Below are 15,767 nucleotides of genomic sequence, written 5' to 3'. Positions count from 1 at the left end.
AAGCAGTATCAAATATTGAACATGCAAACATTTTTACCACATGGTTATATAGATTAACATTTTTTTGTGTCATACTCCTTATCTCATTCAAATACACAACAGTAGTGAATTTATCCAAATGACGCTTTGTGCATTAACTTTTTCTAAATATGTAATACTTCTGTTATATGAACACGTTCCTTTAGAATGGATTTTATTACACCAAAAGAATTATCTGAGGTTTTTATAAAGTTTGAGTTGTATAAAGACTCACGAAAACTACAAAAAACAAAAAGGAAACAACCTAAGAGCTGTGTTCCAGACCACTGTAACAATTTGCTGGGCCGCAATAGTGTCGTGCAAGCGTAGAACTCTGATAATGATGATGATGATAAGGTTAATGAATAAAAGTGATGAGACAAAGGCAATGTATGGCAGTACAGACGAGCGTGATAAAATTGATACCTTCGCTTCCATCCTTGTGAAGTCATTGATGGCGATTCTTGTAATTCTGAAGATTTTGGGAGGGGGGCTTCTGGAAGGATGTGACATTGTGCGTTCACTAGCAGGTAAATATCCTGGAAGCTCCCTGTATGCGTTTGCCAAACCCATTACAGATTTCTCTCTCAAATTCTGGTTTACCAATTTCTTGTAGGCAGAAGTTGTTTCCTGGGTTACTCTGTATTCATATACTGTCTGCCATTACAGACAGACTCATTAGTGGAACTTAATTCAGAAAAGAAGAAATTAATTCTTGCCATTAGTTTTATTATTGTCAAGTACCATTTTAACTTTTATAGCTGCTTGACTTGGATGGTTCATAAAGTATCCTTTAGGATTCCTTTTCTTTGTACAGCTTTTTTCTTAATATAAAAAGATGAAAAATTCCTGCTTGAAATGCAATTAATTAGATGTTCAGATCCTCAATAACACGTGGGAGCAAAGTTGGATTCCTGCAAAGATATGTTAACCTTGCAAGGTTTGAAGTTTTCCTTGAATTCAGAAGAGCTACTGTATAGAAACTCCTCATTCAGGAACATGTTATAAAAATGGTGATAATTAGCTGGGCATGTCATGTTTTATTTGGGATGGACTTTTCAAGGGAAGGGTGGAATAGGTGTGCTTCAATAGCAGCACCTCTGAGTATCTCAGTTCTGAGAAAGCTGTCATCGTCCTCACGGCTCTTAAGCTGTGGTGCCACACAGTTCATGTGATGTTGGATGGTTTTATAAGGGAAAAGTCAACTGGTGTGGTTACGTTTTATTGATGCCATTTGATGCGGCGATGGATGTTCTTTTCAGCATAATGGTTTATTTTAGTCACAAATCTTTGAACTCAGGGCTACCAGGGTTTGCTTCATAAACTGCCCTTGACCGTGACCTACCTACCTTGTTAGCAAGCTGTGTAGTCGCTGCAGGTGTTTCCCTTTGTGTTGCTTGTCTTTGGTTTAGGACGTTATATGCTTTGATAATATTCACTTAGAAATTTGCTAAGCCTTTAAAACATTTATTTCTGTCATCTTTAGATTGCAGCATGCCCCATTCTGAAAGCTGGCAAGTCTTCACCATTAGTGATGGCAGCTGGATTGTGACATTACACTGCATTTCTTGCATTCTGTAAAACTGGTGTCAGGACCTATTAAGATGATTGTTGAACTAAATGTGTTCCTTTGTTTCACATTTTGCTAAACTATGTTTTTGCAGCCTGAGCAATAATAATTGAGCCTTTTTGTGTGATTCTTCATGTGTGCCTTTGCCCGGTTAGACAGAAAGGAGGTAATTGTAATTAGGTTTATTGGTTATTTAAACAATTATCATGACTGTTGCTGCAGTGAAATTTATAGCCATATTAGAGCTTTTAAATCAGAAAGTTTTACTTCTGTTGTCCTGTTGGCAGTGCGTGACAATTTGTCCTCAGAGATTGATTCACTTAGTGAAAAGGGGAAAGGTGCGTTAAAGTCTTTATGCACGGCTGCTGTTTCTCAGTTCAGTGAGTGAAATGCAGCAGAACATGAAAGGCAGAGGGCCTAAAGACTGTTGTTCTAAAGGCGACGTTTTTATTGATTTCTAATCTGGAGTGACTAGAAACATATGAATAAGTGCCTTGGCTAATTTTAAATGAGTCAGTGATTATAGATTTATGTGAACCTGAACTCCCCTGTTGCATTTCCTTGCTGCTTACACAATAAAACGACAGATTAAAAGTAAGCTATTTAGGTTACATGTGCTCTAGGGGAAAAAAATAGAATAAAAATGCTTTCTTAGACTAGCTTGCAGCTAAATTGAACCTATACAACAATGCACTTCAGGGCTTTTTTTTTTTTCTTAAGAACTAGAAATAAGTATAAGAATGAAGGATTTGCAGTTTTAATTTTGTTATGCAGAGACTAAAATCAACTTTTGAGCTTCTCACTGGAAGTCAAAGTTTTTAGAAGTAAATTAATATGCCTGAGCCCTAATGTTGTTGAACGTGTGGGTTTGGAATTTTTTAGCTAGTTACAGTCTGAGTCCTGATGTTTCTGTGATACCCCAGAGCAGAGTAGCAGTAGTCAGTGCTGTGGACCATGCAGAAGCATGGAGCTTGTCAAGTTCTATTTTGGATTGCACGTGTTAAAGTCAAGAAATTTCTAGGATCTTAAGAGATGCATTGGTAGTGGACATATAAGATGATCCTTCATGGGTAATTTGAGATCAAAAGGAACCCCAAGATTCCAACAAAAGGTGGAAAGTGAAATGTAATCTCTTCAGTTATTTTTATCTGGAAAAGTCAATGATATTAATGACTGCCCATGAATAAGATGTATAGCTCTTACGTTTCAAAACAGTTATGGCATTCTTCATTGTGAACAGCTCAACATTTGAGTTGTTGCGTTTAAGTTGAAGAAATGGTGTCTTTGGATTAGGAATTTTTTTTGTGTTGCAAACAAACCAAACAAAGGATGCCTTCAATATGCAAGATAGGGAAGGACTAAGCTGGACTAGGGCCAATTTGATATAAAACTTTTGAGAAACAAAAATTTGGGAAAATTGATATGTTGTCATCGAAATGCTACACCAAAGAGCAGCTATCCTAGTATATGCTGAACTACAAAAAATTATCAGAAATAAAAAGGAAGTTTCTTTATGTGCTGTGTTTGAAATTCAAACCGTCCATCACTATCTCAATGGCGTTCTTCATTTTGTACTATGGCTTATAATGTATGGTGGTGTACTTAGAAAATCGGAAATGTTAATATTAACAGGTTGCTCTTGAGGGTCACAGGTCAAACGATGCTCAAGTGTAAGGTAAGGCAGCTGGGTGCAAAAGGCAGAGTGATGCTGTTGAGGGCTGGTTCTTGAGTGTGATGAGAGGAAGAGGTGTAGGAATCTGGCCCAGCCATAGAGAGAGCATTAGGGAGTGGTAAGGTATAAATTTGAAAAATAAGACAAGAAAGATATGAAGGAAAGTAGGCCAAGAAGTACAGTCTGAAAATGAGAATTATTATTGTGGCAAGAGACATGAAGGGGCTGGAGCTGGGCTGATGTAATGGGAATTGGTTTGTGGGAGTGTTACAGGTATAACAAGTAGAATAAAGATGAGAAAACATAAGAGTCTTTTCTAGTTAAAGCAGTGAGCAGGTGATAAAGAAAATTATGGGTTTGTGGGGAAAGGAAAGGATGAATTTTGTTGCAATTAATATGAAGAGAAATTTAGCAAGAGCCCGAAAGAGAGAGAGGGTATTGTTGAAGCCCTTGATTATGGGAGTTGGATAAATTGTTGTCAGCAATTGCATCTGGATAAAGTTGACACAGAAATATGAAGAACCTGTGTTTTATTTATCACTATGCTGATGGTAGGTCATCAGTGCATCTGGCACTTATGAAGTATTGTACATAGGTCCTCATATACCGAGGAAGAAATACTGTTTTAAGGTAAGAAATATACGGCCATGCCTGTCATCAGCAGTGTGAAAGCAATGTATGGGAGGAAGGGTACATACTCCCCGATGCAGTGCAGTGTGGCGGTCATGCATTGAGGACCAGTGATGATGAATGCAAATGCTGAGAGGGCAGTTAAAAGCCTAAGACGAATGCAATAAGGGAAAGCCATCAAAATTTTGTACATCCAAACATCTGCCTTTTTCTTTAAAACCTCTGAGAGCCGCTGGGAGCATGTTCACTTCAACAGCCCGTTAATGAAGCTGAGAGTCTGCTCACCTTGTTGCTGTCCCTTTCAGACGTACCGACTCCTTCCCTTCCCTGTGTCTACTATTTCAGAAATACTTTTTTCATTTGCATTTCAAGTCCAATTAAGAAACAGTTAAAGCTACCAAGAAATACTGTTCACGTCAAACAAATACTGAACCGAACAAGCTGATCAAAGGGATGCCAGTGGGTGATGCTTTGCTTCTGTATAAGACAGAGAACAAGCAATACAGCTGAGCACAAAGTTTCTTGCAGTTTTAAAGTACTCCAAACAGTTTCACAGTTGGATTATTTTTCAGTTGCATAAATAGACTAAATCTGGGTTCATTTTGGCTGTATCTTTGTTTATTCCAACCAGTCAATGTGAAGGCTGCATGTAGGTTGTGCTCTTAAAGCTTGAAATATTTGGTCTAGGAGCATGCAAAAATGCTGAAGCACAGACTTAAAAAGAAATCCCTCAGGATTTAGTGGAGAAATTAGTATCCTGTGCTCTTCAGTCAGCTTTAACTCCAGATATTTGTATGGTTTTTTACAGGATGGAAAATATCACAAAATATCACTAAATCTTTATACTTTGCAATATTTAAAAAAAAATCAAAGCCTAATTTAAGATATATGACACGCAGGCAGCAGGGTAGATACCAAGCTTGACAGAGATACGGCACGATATAAAACATGGTTCAAATGTTTGAGGCCAAGGGCCCTCCAATATCACTTTCCATATACACTAAATTTGTTGTTATTGTTTCATGCTTTGTGGGGGGATACATGGAGGGGCGAAAGAAAGAGGAGTGGAACTTGCTACGGCAGGAGAAAAAGCAGCAACAGAAATCCACTTTTAAGCTGTGCTTTTACTGATCCTGTAGTTTTAAGTTTTTGCTAAAGGCAAACTGGTAATATTGTAAAGGAAGGCACTTGCACGCAGCAGTGCTCTGGCACTGAGCATTCCGCAGTGATTTTTCTCACCAGCTTATCAAGTGCTTTCTGTACAAAATTACAGATGTGTCTGAGTTGTTACGGATGTTTCAAGAAATACCTTGTGGCAGTTGCAGCTCAATGTGGGAGGATACTATGAGTAATACAGGTTGAAGTTTGGCTTTTTTTTTTTGAGTAATGTGCTGTTGGACTATGAAGTCATGTTTCTGTCGTTTGCATAACTTGCAACTCTGAGAAATTATCACGTAGTGCGGCTGTATGCTATGAAACATTGTGTACCATTTCAGAAATATCCTTTAAGCTAAAAAAAAAAAAAGCCCATAACTGCCACTTCTTCACTGACAATTCTGTGAAATAATAGGTATTTAACATCCCATTTGTTTTGGCAAACCATTGTAGTTGGTTACATGGTTTATTTATTGTAACACAAAAAAATGTTTTCTGTTTAAACTTACTAAAATGGCATTTTATAAACACGGCTCCTTTCCTTTTCCATTGGGTTCAATTCAGTTTTAGTAAAAAGATGGAGGCAATCCAGAGTGAAGAAGGGTGGATGGATTAACTTTTACCCAATACATATTTTAATTTTTAGAAACGCTGGGTTCTAGTAAAATGGATTTGACCAGTCCCCCCTTTTCTTTTTAGATAGTTACAATTCTGTGTGTGCTTTCATGTGATACTCAGTATTCACATTATAGAAGGACTGCTGGGACGGGGTGGAGCTTACCTGTTCTTTTAGCACATTAGCTGAGATAGGAACACCTGGAACTTTTTTTAGGTTTCTAACATTTCAGAAGTAATCTAACTGCAAGTGCATCAAGTAAAGGCTTGAGTCACTTGTCTCCCAGCATGCTAGCTGTCCTCCTGCCACTGTCGCTTATTTGCTTTGTCACTGCTATCTGCGCCCCTCTCCTGGGGTGACACTGGCTTTGGTTACAGCGGCAGCTGGCAGGAACCATGTATATTTATCCTCTAATGTTGTCCAGAGTAGAAATGGCTTTCATTCCTTGCGTTGTCCCTTTTTGAGTCTATAGTGTGTCAGTTGAAGTAAAACCATTGCTTAGTTCCTTCTTGCAGGGTAGCTTTGTTCCTAGAATAGGAAGTCTTATTTTCTGTGTTCTGTAAGTTGCTGTTAGAATAGTGCAAGTACTTTGATATTTGGCTTAGATTGGATATTAAGCAAAATTTCTTCACTAAAAGGGTTGTCGAGCACTGGAAGAAGGCTGCCCAGGGAAGTAGTTGAGTCCCCATCCCTGGAGGTATTTAAAAGACAGGTAGATGTGGTGCTTAGGGCCATGGTTTAGTAGTGGACTTGGCAGATTGAATTTATGGTTGGACTCGATTTTAAGGGTCTTTACCAACCTAAACAGGTCTAGGATTCTGTGATACTCTGCTTCTGACCTCCTGGTTAACTTGGAGGAAAATATCCCTGTTTGAAAGCTCCCAGTGAAGCTCTTGGGTTTTCCTCATTGAAAATCATGCTGAGTTGGAACTTGGTATTGTAAAGGAATTCCTGCTTCATGGAGGCTTTAAGCCCAGGGTGGGACAGCATTCTGAAGTGGTGTACCCATCTCCCTAGGAAGCATCTGTCATCGCTGCCTGGGTAAGGGAAGAGCGAAAAGGGTAGAATTTAGTACTGTCTAGAAAGGAGTCTCAAGTACTCACTTCTGGCAGAATTTCTGCTGTTGTGTGGACAAACTGCCTCAGGTGATGACTTGCCACCAGCTGTAGTTGATAATTTTTGAACTTCTGTCACGAGTTAAGCCTTTAATTTTAGTGCTAACAAGAAACAAGTCTTCTGGTATCAATTTAGACATCGATATCACCTCACTAACATTTTCCCTGAGGCTACATTTCTAATATATGCTTCCTCCTTAACACATCTCAAGCCTGAAGCTCAGCTGAGAGTTCTGAATCCCCATGTCTAGTAGCAGCATTTTTGCTACTATTTTGGCCCACATTGTAACCTGGGATTTTGTGAAGAGTTGTTTGCCTCTGCTGCTATCAGGTCATGCAGTGTTCCATGGTATGTCCTACTTTTTGCTGCGGAACAGTATTTTTCCAGTATTTTGTTATCTGGATTTAGGAGGAAAGCCTGTACTGTAGCTTCTGCTTCTTTACTGCCTGGTCTTAGTTGAAAACATAAGGTAGAAAAACAAAGAACTCATCTTTTCCATTTCTTAGAAGGCATACTCAGATGGAGCTCATCTGACTTCTGTTCTGTGGCCTTCACATCATTTACTTTGTCTCATGGTTTAAAGCCAGGCAGAGTCAGCCCCTTGCTCTGAGTGATGCTTGGAGTATGGCTGGTGTCACAGCACGGACAGTAGGGCGTCACAAATGCACTTTTTGACAATGACAGAGGGCTTGAATGTAATCTGGTTTACCAAACTCAGGAAAAAGAACCAAGATGGATGGAATTTTATCCTTTAGATTTTAAAGAGTAAATCTCAAGGAAGAAAGCTATTCACATGTTAGTTTAGACTTTGAAGACAGTGTACTTGAGTAAGAAATGTGGGGGTTTATTTAAATATAATTTCAATAGCCAATCTTTAATACTCTGTAATTACATGATAATGAAATATAGCATTCTCAGGCACTAATGGTACTTAGATTATTTTGCAAAATAAAGCCTCAAAATATAAAGGTGTCTTTCAGAAATATCTCAAAGGAAGAAAAAAATCATGATGAAACAAGAAGGCTTACAGGTTCAAAGATCTGCATAACTAGAATATACTTGTTATTCATTCTGGTCTCTTTCCTTTGGTTTGCACTCTGACAGGTAGAATCAGTAATTGAGAACTAGCTTTTATTAATTTTAAGCGCTTCTAATGTGCTTATTTGCTGTAATCCTAGCTATGTTTATGCATGTGTTTGCAGAAATAATTAAAAAACTCCAGCTTAGAAATAATTAAAACTAACTAAACCCAGTTTTGAATAAGCCTGTGGAAAAGAAAGCTTGTTTGCTTTTCTCAGAGGACTTGTAACTGTTCTTAACCTTGTCGTACTTCTGTTTTCGTCTCATTCTCTCAGCGTCCTCAGGGTACAGAACAGTTCAGGAAGAAATGCTGTTAATGTCACATGCCAGCTGTAAACTGGAGCGGTAAAATGTAAGGAAGTGTAAATGTAGTAGTAGCAAAAAGCCAAAATGGTTTCTATTAAGGTGTTAATAAAGTTAACACAGACTACTTGAAAAGGAGCAACTTTTTCTGCGTAGTTTGGAGGAATATGGAAGTTATTCAAAAGAAATGGGTGCTTTTTAATGCCTGACAATAACGTTCAGATCTATTCCAAAGGCACCGAAGCATAAGAAAAAATTTTACCCTTCCACAGAATCATGGAGTTTATTGTGGTGACTGTGCAGGGAAGTGTATTGTATGATCAACATTTCCAAACTCCTTGCTTAGAAATTAAATGCAGATGTTTTCAAATAATCAAAGACTTGGGCATGTTTTATTCTAGTCGATAAATGCTCAAGACACTTTCCAAAAATTTTATTTTGGAATTTGGAATTAGATGCCATAAATGGGTAAGCTATATACTTTACACATATCATGTTCTGTGGGATAGGCAGTTTGGCAACTGAAACAGGCAATATTGAAATAAATTGCTACTTTTAAATATAAACATTACATAAAACTCATATGAGGAGGGAAATAAGCTGAAGTCCTACTTTCTTTTGAATAGAGTGTAATGTAGACTAATTTGATTAACAGAATACTTTATGTAATCAAATTATGGATAATTCGTGGCGCACTGATGGTTTAAAAGGTTGAAACTTAAGGTCATTGTTGCTACCCCCACCCTAAATCTTTAAAAGGCAGGTTTTAAAATTAGGAGTCATGTGAACTTAAACATTGCTGATGTCTTCACTTTTAAGTAATACAGTAATAAAGTTAGATCCTGGCAGCTGGCGTTCTTGTGGATTGACATGGCTAATTGGCTTTGGCATCTTAGCCTCAGGAAACCTCATCCATCACTACAGAGCAGGACGTTTGGCAAGAGTCAGAGAAAACATTTAATACTTTGTCTCTTGCTTTCTATGCAAAGCTGCTTTGCATTTTTGAACTTTCCAGTGTATCTCGTTAGAAGCTTGATGTAATATTTATTTTTATGCTCCTTTAATGTGATCTTTTACAGTGAATAACTACTTGTTTGACTTTCTAGAATTAGCGAAGATGCCAATATTGCAAATCAGTTTTGAAATTTGCCTTTTGGATAAAGCTTATAGCTTATGCATAATTTCATATCAGAAATGTACTAAGTGCTAAAGAAAGCTGGTTGACTTTTGTAGTTAACTCTTTGTTAGTAACTGAGATGAAAGTAATGCTTTGGGTTCTGAAGAGCGCTCAGACACCCGTCTCTGGTGCATATGGCATTTCTGATTGCAGGAATTACTGTGGGCAGTGATTTGATAGATGAAAAAAGAGGGTCAAGGGGGGTTCCAGAGGCCTTTTGTGGGAGGCTTGTGAGGGCAAGAATCTCCCGTTCTTCCTACTTCACAACAATCTCAGCAATCCTCTTTCCTTCTCTCAGATCTTTAAATTATCAGGTAGTCATGTTTTTCTCCTCAAACCTTCAAGAAATGCAGGCATTATCCTCTTCTCTGAGCAGCAGTCCCTGTTACCTGGTAGCTTCCGCTGCCCTCTCGAGCTTCCGAGTTTGTGGGATTTGGGAGGAAGGGGAGATGGGTCTGCTCTGGGAGGAGTGGGGGAAGATGCAGTCTGAGGGGTGAGAAAGTTGAGGTGGGACCTTAGACAAAAGGAATCCCATCTCTTTATGGGATAATGTAGGTGTAGAAATGGAAACATCTTCGGAAGGGAGGGAGTTTTTTCCTTTTCCGGCAATATTTGCCACTTGCACTTTCTGCTTCAGAACAGTGCTCAGGATCTGGGTGCTGTTGGCAGGAGGGAAATGCCCTCTGTGTTCAGGGAAGCGGGTAAAATGCTGCTGCAGGCTTGTGACCCCTTCCCTAGCCCCAAACCCCAAAGTCTTCTGCTGAAGCTTGAAGATCAGAGTGGGTGTCCCGCTGTCTGCGGGAGCGGTGCACAGCAAGACAGGATTCGAGGCATTGGGCTATTAACGCATCTACTTTGTCTAACGGCAAGCTGAGGAGTAGAGAACGAAGGAAAGGTGTTCTTGAGCAGGGTTCTCTGCAAACTCTTCATGTTTTGGGAAACAGTTGTAACGACGTATTGTCAGGTACGAGATTTACCTAGAACACACAAAATTTAATTGGCTTGCTCTTGTTGGAGCACAAAGCAAATGGGCAAAGGCATTTGTGTGTAGTGAAAGACAGGTTGCTTGGTGGATCAGCAGAACAGACTGCATTGGGTAAAATCTGTAAATACCCACTTTAACTATGTCTATGTACTGCCTTTTAACAAAACTGGTAGATTTTAATGTATAGAATTTCAGCATCTTTATTTTTTGAGGTTTTGGCAGTCCTAATTAAATTCTTCCAGTTACTGTGTTGATGATAGTTGTTGTCAAACTGTTTCTATGCAGTTTCTGGGATTGATAAAGTATTATGAAAACTAGTCTTGGAGTACTGGTTTAATTTTATAGAAGAAGAAAACTTCAATTCTGTCTTCAAAATAGGCAGAATGAAAACATTTCTAAGAAGAATACAGTTTACAAGGTGTAAGTTCATCCTGCTGGTTTGTGATTTGATTTTCCCCCTCCCCCGACATGTTATTCATACAATAGGACTGGCTGGTGGAGTGAGCGTGCATTGTTTCTGATTAATTATATATTACATTTAATTATTATTTTCTGTGCTCCAAATGTTTCAGTTGAAATTAAAGCCTTCACGCTTTGAATTACCTATATCCTAGTATATTGGTGCCAGTTCTAGTCTGATATTGTTCCTGATGTTATTTATAATTAAACAGAGCAGCAGTTTCAGCCCAGAAATCATTTTGCTCCTTCTAAAACACTAAGCTGTCAAAACAAAAGTCAAATCGTGTGTTTGCGATGCTTAAATAATATTTCCACAGAAAGCTTTGGAGCAAAAAAAATTTGGTCTAAAAATGATAAACATCTTTTTCCATACAAAAGTGAGTTGTTCTGGGAGACAGCTACTCCTTTTTCACACTTCCTGTGCTGGAAAACAAAACATATACCTTTGCACATACAGTCTGAAATAATAATTGTTTTTATGTTTTCACTTCTACATTTTGAAGAAGTATTTTCTGTGTGAAAGTGTGTCTCATGGCTATGTACAAAGGCGATGTCAAAAATCTTATTGTAAATAAGTAATATTTTTACTTTTGTTTATAATCAGCTATAACAGATGTGCCAGTGTATAGCCATAGCCTTGTGTAAACTGGCAGACGTTAACGTGTGGCTGTTTAAGTTCTTTACATGATGCTGGTACAGGTTATGTAGATTTTTAAACAGTGCTGAGACTAAGATTTTAATTGTGTAAACAGTCACTGGTTTGGCATTCAGGGGGAGGTGGTTCATTTGAAATCTTGTCTCTGTGATATGCTCCTTATGCCTCTAATAAGGTTAGAAAAGTGGAGGAGGACAACTTCTAGCACAGCTTGTAAATGTCAGTCTGGATGGAAGGCAGGTCAGCTTGAAAACAATATTGGTGTTGGAAAAGTGAAAGGAAAAAAATCCTTTCTCAAAGCTGAGCTCTTACGAGGAAAAATTGTTTTAGAAAATGCAGAATTATGATGCTTGTTTCTGGTAAAGCAGCAGGAAGTAGTTCTGAAGTATCAAGCTACACTTAGTAAATGTGGGGGAAGTTGAAGAGAGAACAAGATTTTTTTAAGCTGCATCTAAAGCGGACTGGTTTTACTAAGGCAGTTTTTTATGTTGGTCTGAGCCATGTCCACATGTGAAACTTTGCAATTAATGTCCTGTCCTTAAGACTGTTCTGTCTTTTGAAGACTATCTGACTTCAATAGCATTTTTACAGGAAAATCCAGAGGTGAGTGTAGGTTCTTTTCTGAATCTCCTCCTCTATCTTTTCTACCCTTTCCATACTACAGAGCAATGATCAGCAAATCAGACCATTAGTCATTATGGAAATTTCAATATTGTATCAGTTATTATATCCTACTACACCGTTCTGCAAAATAGCGTTATTTCAGAGAAGCTGCATCATTTGAGGTTCGTCTCATGGTCACTTCCGTGTGGGTCTTTACCATTTGAGTAACGTGAGTGTTCCGATTCTTTGAGGAGTTTCTTTATGGTGCAGTAATCTCTCTCTGTCTGCTCAGAAGCAGTGAAGTGCTTCAGTAGCTGCTGCTCCTCTCACGACTTCAGGAGTGAAGGAGATTTTTGTGGACTTGGTTAAAATAAATCTGGAAATGGAAATTCCACGTTCGGTGTTTCTAGGGAGAAGAATGATCTGAAGTGGGAATCAGGAAGAGGGGCTCAATTCTGTCTAGTTAAAAACAGACGTTTCTTGACTTTAATACCTGGCTCATGTTGACAGACAAGTTTTGTCAATGAATTGGCACACGTGCAATGTTTCTGATTTTTGTGAAGGATATCCACCATAGTTTGTTTTACAAAAAAAATGAGCACTGGTTTCAGTAGGATGTGTTAGTTTGACTTTCCATGAATTTTAAATAACTTCATTAAAAATGGCCTGAATTTGTTTAACCCTCCTTCAGAATCAAACCAAATAAATTGTCACCTTTGAATATTTTCAAATGTTAATGACTATACACTTTTTTGGTTGCAAGTCTCTTAATCTTTAAAATTCATACTTTCATTTGTATAAAGTTATTTGTGTCAGTAACCTTGGGTGAAGTAACTGGTAGCTTCAGTCTTTTTTATTCAAGTTTCCTGGTATAATTCCTGAGGCAAAATTCTGTTTGCAGCATTTCATTTACATGATTTTACATGCTGTTTTCAGATCAGCACGTTGATTAACAGGTCTTTAAGTATCAGTTGTACTGCAAAAGTTTTCAAAGAACACTTGTACAGTTGGGTTGGAAATATCCACTCTGTGTATGTGTAAACTCATGTCCCATTCGCTACTTACAAATATTTTATAAACAAATGTATTTACTTTGAATATTTGAAAATTTAAAATATTTTAGATGTTTGTGCAGGAAATTATTTTATTTTATTTTTTTAGAAAAAACAAATGCTCTGCCCTGCATCCTTACATGCTGCCCACCCCCACCCTGTGCACATGAACATACATACTGTCTTCCTCTTTATTTTTTTTCTCTCTTTTTGGCTTTAAGGATGTTTTTATTAACCAGCAGGAGCTTTACAAGTTATGGTCTTTCTCCCATATGAAAACATGCAGTTATCTTAGGTGACAACAGTTCTTTTAACATACTGAAATTCTCTGCTGTCCAAGAAATGACTTCTCGAATAACCCTTTTGTTTCACATTTAAACCTTGATGTTCACCGTGTCTCTTATCCTTAGCCTAATTAAGACTGCTGGGAACTGAACCAGGTTCCTGAGCATGTTAAGCTGAGCAAACTGGCCCCTTGAGTCCTGAGCCACGACACTGGCAGAAAATATCAACCATTTTGTGTTGAAATGGATACATTGAACTTGAATATGGGCATTGTTTGCTAATGCTTGCAAATCATAGTAAGTTAGTGGCCTTAGGCAAAGAGGTAATGGGAATTCAGTGATGTAAATAACCTTGCTGGAGTATTTCGATGTGGTCATAAATAACAAAGCTCTTGGACACCTCCCCTGCCTCTCCCCTAAGGAAAATCTAGACAGGATTTTTACTGAATTGCATGACTGCTTGCTTATACTCCATTAATGAATCAGAGTGTACCAGAGATTGAAGATATTTCTGTTTTGATAAATTTTGGAATAAGACCTCTCACTGATATGTTAAAAAAGTCTTACTAATGGGTAAAAATCAGTCATTATTTTCTCTGAATTCTATCCTGTGTGTAATGTAGGCTGTATATTGTGCACGTAGAGACTCAAAGCATGTGTGTCAAACTAGTAAGATTATTTTTGGAACTTTACTGAATGGAGTTCCTGCAATCTGTAGTTTGAGCAGCAATTTAAGACAGAGTCAAACTGATCTGTATTAACCAGTATCCTCTTGTGCATAAGGGGGGTTGGAAGGAAGCCTCAAACACAGGTCTAGGCAGTTGAAAACCTTCACCCTGTGCCGTGAGAGTTTTCCAAAGTATGTGTGAACTGAAATCAGAAGGGTGTTAGAAGCAGTATTAGAAAATTATAGCTACAGGAATTTTGCCACTGTGTTAAGAAGAAAGGCCAGCATAGCAGTCTGTCGGTGAGCATCTATTGTAATAAAAGTAGATGATGAATTACTTGAGATCTACTGAAATCATTAGATCAAAGGAACTGTTGGGCACTGCAATGAAGAAAATGAGTCAGTGTTTTGCCATACCTTAAGAAACAAAAAATACGTAGTTTATGTTAATTTTTGCATTTTTAACATTTTTTTTCAGTTCGTGGGACATCTTGTATGCAAGGTCATCAACAGTCTGTAGATGTGAGTCCCATATGTGGGCATACCTAAATTCAGCCGTGGGACCGTGTATCTTTTTTGGGCTCTAGTACAGGCCTGGCTGCTTCCACTCTCTTCACCTGCCAAGTCTGCTTGACTGGCCTCAGTGCACCGCAGTTGAGATTTCCAAACATAATATTTCTACATTGATCTGTGGTTATTGTTGTTTTGTACTGAGTTGCATACTATTTATTTTCCAGCAGCGTTCAAAACATTGCTTTAAATTTTCACTTGTAATTTTAAACGTGGAGATTTCATTAATCTGTTACTTCACTGCTATTTACCTGTTGATCAGAAAAATAAGAGGAATCTTTTAAAACAGGAAGTCTCTGTGATTAGAAATGTTTTTTTTGTTAATGAAAACAAGTCTGCAAAGTGTATTTATGTTGAATTTTAATGGGTTAGCATCATGACGAACAGGAAAAGTGTTTTTATTGCTTTTTAAGGAAAATGGGTGGGAACAAATGGAGCAAGAGTTTACAGGTAGCTTGAACAGGTGATTGGGAGAAAAATACTTAGCAGGTTTGGTAAGAGTGCTAATACTAAATTTTGAGGACAAAAAGCCCGTAAGGAGCCCCTGGAAACTTTTTAAATAATCATTTCATATCTACTAGACTGATAAAATGAATAATAAGAGGAAATTTATGTCAGTAAAACACAAGAACTCTGACAGCCTCTGTGCCATTTTTTTTGTCTTCTCAAGTATTTTTAGATTGGCAGTTGAGATTATTTTGATGATTGTCTGGGTAAGCACATATGATGATCCTTGAGGACCATGTTCAAGTCTTAAATAGCAACTTTATTGGGTAAAACCACAACCACTCCCAGAAAGATGCAGCTTGGTGCAAATGTAGTCTGGGATTGGGGGCACTGCTGGAAGTGGCAGGATGACGGGGACCATCGGTGCGCTGTTGTTCTCTACGAACTGTCACCAGGCAAAGCTGGCAGTGCTTCCCCCAGCCCCTGCTCTTGTTACTGCATTTGTAAGCAATTGAGTAGGTGATAGAGGAGCAAAAATGATCAGAAAGGAAAACTTCTGAATTTTCTAATGTATCATGCAATGACTGAGGAAGAAAATGGAAGGTGAGAATAAGGAAAAAGGGTGAAGCATATTGTACTTTTTGTGCTTATCACAAAAACTTGTTTGTTTTAAACGGAGGGGTTTTTACTTAAAAACTGTATTTAGGA

The 15,767-nt window shown here is 38.0% G+C and overlaps 1 protein-coding gene across 2 annotated transcripts in view; it reads left to right on the top strand.

Annotated features, from left to right (window-relative positions):
• Nucleotides 1-15,767, top strand: part of TMEM135 (transmembrane protein 135) — a 188,239-nt gene that overhangs the window by 42,597 nt on the left and 129,875 nt on the right. The gene's annotated exons all lie outside the window — the stretch shown is intronic.

Source organism: Phalacrocorax carbo, chromosome 1 (genome assembly GCF_963921805.1).
Source record: "Phalacrocorax carbo chromosome 1, bPhaCar2.1, whole genome shotgun sequence".
NCBI lineage: Eukaryota > Metazoa > Chordata > Aves > Suliformes > Phalacrocoracidae > Phalacrocorax > Phalacrocorax carbo.
Note: the sequence above shows the minus strand (reverse complement) of the source record. Positions and strands in the feature narration are given on the sequence as shown.